The following is a 7,608-nucleotide window of genomic DNA, read 5'->3' as shown; positions in this document are numbered from 1 at the left end:
ATAGAATAATGGCTAATATGTAGCTGTCTGAAAACTTTATGCAAAAAGTCTACCCTTCCTCTCCCTCCGTCCCTGCCGCCCCCCCCCCCCATTATCTACCTTTCCTCTCCCTCCGTCCCCCCCCCCCCTTGTTCTTACCTTTCAGCTGTCCTGCGGCGAGTCTCCCTGTTCGGTCTCGGTGCCGGCTTGTAATGCTGAGCGCGGGAAATCTTCCGGCACTCAGCATTACAAGCCGGCACCGAGACCGAACAGGAAGACTCGCCGCAGAGGAGAGGGAGAGAGAGGGGGGCGCCGAGCGGGTACTGACAGCTTGGTAAGCGAAAACCACTCGGCGCCCCTTTCTCTCTCTTTCGCTTTAAAAAAAAAAAAAAGGGCTTGGGGCGGCAAAGTGCCTCCCCTTCAAAAGTGCCGCCTGGAGCGGTTGCCCCACTTGGCTCCATTGTCGGGCCGGCCCTGGCTGTTAGTAATCAAAATGTGGTGAAAGTTCCCCTTTATAACCAAAGAACATCTCCTCTGCCCCAGGGCCCACTCTGTCCCCTCAGGCTCTACTCTCTGGGCGGCTTTACAGCGGTATTATTACGTATACAGCGTGAATTAAACAGGTGAGTTGGATAGATAGTAACACGGTTACCTTTACTTTCTGACTTGTGAATCAACCCGACAGGCATCCAACATACTGTATCACTGCACCAACGTGCTTCAGAAACAACGGGTGGTTAGAAAAACTTTTATTGAGATGCCTCCTTTAATATTCACTTAGTAAAGATAACAGTAGAGCAGACTAAACAGAGAAAAGCAAGCTAATAGACAGGTGAGATGAAATTATAATCCATTAAAATACTGGGTACCAGAGACGTCTGTCCCCAGATGCTCTTGCGCGCGGGACACTTCCTCTCTTTCTTCCTTTAAGATTAGAGGATTGGGGTATATCGTGTTACATTAGAGGGGGAATGGAGGAGATCTGCCTAGAGATTAATATGGTCACCTTCTGAAATCATGGGCATTTCTTTTGCCTGCCTTCCCGTATCCTTGGATTTTATTTGAATCTTACAGCGTGTGAAATAGTATCATGTTAATTAATAATACATGGCTCCAGGCAGAAGCACCGGCGCATGCTTAAAATGTTACAGATGCATTTCCTTAGATGCGCTGGCAAACAACTTATTAGTGAATATGTGAGTTGTTTTGGGAGGCCATGACACCTCAGTAGAGGTAATGCTTCATTTAAACGACCACTCAGCTTTGTGAATGGATCCCAGCCACTTCATGAATAAAAAGTTATACTTGGAGAATGTCGCCTAAAGTTAGAGTGAGTTAGCGTTCTAGAGCAGACGCCGCGATCAAGTCTTACTAACAGCTCTAATGCAGCGGCAGACACCGATCCCAACATTTCAACGCTCGGAACGCAATTATCCGGCACAACAAATAAACTTTGTTTGCATGCAAAGCCCAGACATAGGAAGGAAATGAAAAGCTGCGTATACGGTACGTCAAGAAACGGTCAATTTCTGGGACGAAGATGTCAACGCAGAAAAGCCATCTGCACTAGATGGGACCCAATGGGCTCTTCTCTGCCACGGCGATCGCGAGATCACCCAAGGAAATTGTATCATTAATTCTGATTATAGGTATTTTACACAGCAACGTAATGTCAGCAGGTATATGAAACGGATACAAATATGTTATAAAACAGCACATTGATGAAAGAAATGGTCGGCGACCCAGGGCTATTTAAGGGTAATCGTCCAGCAGTTTGGGTCCGGTCACCCCTTGTCTTCCAATCTACGGCACATGAGCGGGGCTAAAGCTTGTTACTTGAAACACTAATGAACACGGCACACCAAAATCAATTGTTAATGAGTTTTACGGGTGATGTGTCATTTTCTGTGGCACCATTCTATTCATGTCCTAGTAGGCGAAGAACGTAAAGCCAAGCCATAATTATCTACCGACATGGGGCCATATATATCACAGTCGTGGCCATGTGGTATTGTATGTATATATGGACTGTGTATGTATAACGCGTGCCTCGGGCTGTTCACTTCCCAGTGTCCAATTGTCAAATACCGCAGTACCACCATATAAAAGTAAAAAGAAAACTGGCACTGCCGAGGCTTTGGGAAACGGCCTACTCGGTTGTTCGCTGCTTAAGTGTCATGAATGTAGGTCAACGTTAGGACTGCCAGGAGAAGTCTCCAGAAAAAAGGCGCAGCTAAGAGGCTGACCCACATTCACGAAGCTGCGGCCACAACACCTCGATGCAAACCAAGTCCGTACAAAACCATCTTGCACATTTCTTAAAGACGTCAACTACAGAGTCGTCATTCGGAGAGATCCCCGGATCAACACAAGAGCCGAGTAAAACGATGTCTGATCTGGACTAAGCCGGCTTGCCTTATCCATGTATGTTTACGTAGCATCTCTAACCATCCGTGCTGGAAGCTGCATTGGGTTTTACCAAACTCGGTAAAAATAACAAAAAAAATACTAGGCTCTGGGAGAAGCGACAAAGTTTGAAGCAGGGGCAGGAAAGCGATCCCTTTGAAATCAACGGGGGTGCTTTCCATGCATGCGCACTGGAGCTGACTGGCGGGAAGTATATCATGAGCAGGGAGCCAAACAGCGGCAAAGGCATATGGGGGGGTATTCTGCAGAAAACCCCCAAATTTCTGCAAGCGAAGCACCACATAAATTTAAAAGGGACCTCTCAGCTACCATACGATGCATTAAAGTGAATATGACGGCTGGAGGGTGCTTTAAATATACTTGAAAAAGCTATATGCTTGTTACAGGGGAGCAGCTTTTACATAATATACACTAGAAACATATGCAGCGGTGTAGAGCGGGCCCTTACACGCCAATAACTCGCCCGTCCATATCACACAGGCAGTAAATATCTACATATTATTCACGTATTCCCCACGGAACGACCTGTCACCTGCTCGGTCCCTCAGATAACACACAGTATACCCCGTATGCAGCCCTTTCCTTTATTATACTGTGCTATAGGTATGGTGAGTATATAACAGCAGCTGCACTCTATACCGTATACAGAAAAGCGCTTCCCAGCTCTATGTACCACGCACAGGCCTCGGCACACGGCTGAGATACTCCAGCTCTACGTGGTGTGACGTGACTTTCACCCCAGAAGCCTGGGCCTCAGTCCAAGCCAGGAGCTATTCCACGAAAGAGGCCGCCCTTCCCCTCTCCCAGGCCGGCCTGCCCTCCCTATGCAGCTCGGCCTCCGCCGGCAGTGCCGCTCAGCGGCCCCGTTTGTCCGCACGCACCTGTAGTCACACACGGCCGCTCCTCGGGTCTCGGTGCTTCTTCTTGTCCAGCAGCATCTCCCGGGCGGCCAGAGTCCCGAGCACCGGCAACAGAGTCCGGCATGCACCGCGCTACGCACCGGGGGAGGGGAGAGACTGATGCTAGCTGTCTTAGTGACTGCGTGAGAGACAGCCGATGACAAACCGGGTGACGGGCTAAGAGACTGTAAATAATAATTCAACCGACCCGCAAATATCTGAGAGACTGCCAGGGACTAGGGCGTAAATAGGGAGAAACTACGAGCAATGAATGGGCGGCTGCCTGAGAGTGCTCAGGGTTGGATACTATAGAATAAAATAGGCAGTCGCCTTGTGGATAAAAGGCTCCCGAGGAAGTCACTGAGAGACTGTCAGACTGCTAGAGAACCATTCAGGGCTGGCCACACTGCCAATTATTTCACCCCTTTTTATTATTAAGTATTAATAATAATTATTATTTTAGATACAATTGTGTTCATTATGTGAACATTATTGTGTTTATTGTATAATAGTGTTGCAGATCACTCATACACTCATACTCACATCTTAGATAAGGAGGGAATCAGGGGAGGAAAGATAGGGGATTTTAGTCCCAATAGGGCAGTCTATCCTTAGTAAAGTAGCCCAGGGGCTACAACCGCTTTAGACTTTTCTGCCGGCACCCCGGGACTTCCTGGTGCAAAGACCAGAAAAGACTGCCAGGAAGATTATGGAGTCTGAGAGACTGCCCGGGAGCCACTAAAAGGCTGCCAGGAAGGATACGACGACTAGACCTGTGCAAATGGATCAAAACCCAGTCAGACAATTTTTTTTGTTTTGTTTTATGGTCCATTTGTTTTTAGAGAAATAAATATTGTTTGCTGCCTTTTTGGTTCGGATTTTAGAAATCAGAAATTTAATCGCTCACCCTCATTCACTATCTCATGCTCTTTCACTCGCTATCTCTTACAATGTCATTTACTTTCCCTCACGTTTCCTCTGAATGTCACCCTACCTTCTCTACCAACCACTTCTGTGTCTCTGTATCCTTGTCGCGCAGGTCCCCTTCTTCTCTTCCATCTTCTTGTTCTACTGACTTTCTTCGTGCTCTGCTCCTTATGTCTTCTTTCTTCGTCCGCTTCTCTGTGGACATGGCCTGAACAGGCAGAACAGGGGAAAGGCCGTCCCCATGACTCTGCTTTGTGGAAGCGAACAGAGGGGAGCAAAAAAGCGCCTCCACGACTTAACAAAGTAAAAAGTGAGAGGGGCTTCTTAGCTTTGTACCAAGAGTAGCTGTAGGCAGTAAAATAAGATATATGTATGCTGACCATGATGATGGCACCGTGCCTTTTTTCCATATGGATGGAGTTGACTTGGCAGAGCTTTTGCAGCCATACCTCACCACAAAGAAGACTCATTTTCTAAACCCCACCAAAAGAGGCGCATTTTTACCGTTTCAGATGGAGGTAATTAAATATATTTTTGCGCAGGATGATCCTGGCCCTTGAGCATCTTCAGGAAATCTTGTGAGAAGTGGGGCAGCACACTTCCAAAATGCATCCAATGTCCAAAAACTCAATACGGCACTAACGATGCAGAGTGTGCCGTGCCAAAGGATAAGCCCGGTCTGTGCATTAACCCTGCAGTTAATTACCGAAAATAAAAATATTTATTTAGTTTAACCATTCCTTTTCCACAATCATATAGTTAATGATGTTGGTTTGGCGTTGTCACTTTTTATGCCTAATGTTATGGTTTTTAGCTTACAATTTGCTATTAAGAGTCCGTTTAATTACCACTGTGAAACGTATAATGGTCCATGAGCACATTTTTTTCTCCATTAAGTGAAGAAATAGCTGAATATTATCAGGGATAGTCATTTTAAACAAAATTTACATTGGTAATGAAATTTGGGGTATCTATACAGAAATGCACTATAAAGACTTTTCGAAGTGCAGCGCTTTGCAGTTATAAATTCGGTTCATTCGTTACTATAGTTTTTAGAGTTTCCCTAAACCATCCTCGACCTACGCACGTGAGGCATCGCTGTACTTGAAATGGCTGCATGGAAAGCGTCCAAATTATCCTAGTTGAACATTTTGGGTTGTCTGCTGTTCATAAACATAAATGTGTATTGGGGTAACTTTAATTGTTCCAAATTGGATATGGGGCCAGCAAACCATTTTCCGAAAACTATCGGATAACATTTGAAAAAAAGGCACCTTTGGCCCCATCGGCCCTTTGCCCCCAGTAACACACACACACTCTCAGACCAACACACGTACACGCTCATGCTACAAGTATATGGTTCTAGATTCATTGGGCAGCTGGCGGATCTACTTGTTTTAAGTTTGCGGCTTCCTTGTGGACGTGCCACAGCATTTATTTTAATGTGATGTAATCTTAAATGTTGGCTGAACCTCCCCTGTTATTATTGATTGATTTATATGGCGGAGTTATACTCTGCAGAGCTGTACAATGGGCACCTTAGAAGCAAAGGTCTACTATACTGAAAAGGCCATGAAGATACTCAGAGAGATGTGTTCTAAAAAAGAAGTATATTAACAGAGCTATGTGAAGTCAAATCCTTCTCCTGTTCAATGGCGTTTTATTTACTAAAGGAAGAGTAGTTTTAGCAGTGACGTATCCCAGCCTAGGGTGACAGGTCCAAGCCTAGTACAAAAAACTGGGGGGGAAGAAGGTCCTCCTCAAGCAATCAGGCCCCCGGGCGTCCCACCACACAATAGGCCAGTGACAAGGGAGACCTTTGATCTCCCCAACCATCCTATTTATGCCATAGACACTGTGCCAGCTCAGCACAGCCTCCATAGACTTTATGGTACCTTTCGAACAAGGTTCGAAAAGGGCCACGGGCAAACAAATGTTGAGAAACACTTGTATAGAAAATGCATTAAAGATTTAAATGGATGAGATTATGGGGACATCTGCTGGACTAGTGTGAAATCAGAAGTTTTTATTCGGAGGAAGTTTTATGCTACTATATACACATTTCCACCGGGCCTAAGGTAGTTTAACCGTGAAGGTGCTCCAAAAATTCTTAGTTATATACTGAAAGGGTTAGTTTATTGTCCCTGACACACCACTAAAGAACAATGCATATTAACCATGATCAGTGGCGTAACTACAGGGGTCACAGCTTTGCAACTGTGACAGGGGCCGTGCTGCTAGGGGGGCCAGGGTGACCCCCGCTACCACTTGTTTTCTGTCTTCTCGTTCAAAATCGTTTAGACTAATCTATTTTGAACTGCCACAGGGTGACATTTTCAGGGAAGACCAGGGCCGGCCTTTGGGGTGTGCGACCTGTGCGACCGCACAGGGCGCCACACTCCAGGGGGCGCCGCGGGGTCCGACGCCACCGTAGCGTACCGCTGCCGCCAGTACCATACCTAGCGGGGGGGGGGGCAGTCCGCACCGGGTGCCGCTCATCAGGGGGGCACCCGGCACCCCTCCAGAGACGGACAGTAATGTCCGCCGCTGGAGGAGCAGGCTCGCAAGGGAGCGGTATCGGAGGTCTTTAACAGACCTCCGGCTCCCTTGAGTGATTTTAAGCCGGTTCAAGGATCTCCCTTGAACCCGGCTTAAAATCACTCAAGGGAGCCGGAGGTCTGTTAAAGACCTCCGATACCGCTCCCTTGTGATCCGCGCGGCGACAGCTGCTGTGCGCCAGGGTTTGTTGTCAGATCCCGGCGCACAACACTGAAGCCGCGCCCACCGCTGTCTGTGCCCTCTGACCCGGAAGAAGACAGAAGAACTGAAGAAGAGGAGGAAAAGGAGCTGTAAGGAGAAAAGAGGAAAGGTAGGAAAGCATTCAGTGAGAGTGGATTGGTATGTGTGTGGATTGGTGTATGTGTGGATTGGTGTATGTGTGGATTAGTATGTGTGGATTGGTATGTGTGTGGATTGGTATGTGTGGGGATTAGTATGTGTGGATTGGTATGTGTGTGGATTAGTATGTGTGGATTAGTATGTGTGGATTGGTATGTGTGTGGATTGGTATGTGTGTGGATTAGTGTATATGTGTGGATTAGTGTATATGTGTGGATTGGTGTATATTTGTGGATTGGTGTATGTGTGTGGATTGGTATGTGTGTGGATTGGTATGCGTGTGGATTAGTATATGTGTGGATTGGTATATATGTGTGGATTAGTGTATATGTGTGGATTAGTGTATATGTGGATTGGTATGCGTGTGGATTGGTATGCGTGTGGATTGGTATGTGCGTGGATTAGTATGTGTGTGGATTAGTGTATATGTGTGGATTAGTGTATATGTGTGGATTAGTGTATATGTGTGGATTGGTAT

Source organism: Sceloporus occidentalis, unplaced genomic scaffold (assembly GCF_023333645.1).
Source record: "Sceloporus occidentalis isolate IW3139 unplaced genomic scaffold, rSceOcc1.0.p SCAF_15, whole genome shotgun sequence".
Classification (NCBI taxonomy): Eukaryota; Metazoa; Chordata; class Lepidosauria; order Squamata; family Phrynosomatidae; genus Sceloporus; species Sceloporus occidentalis.
Note: the sequence above shows the minus strand (reverse complement) of the source record.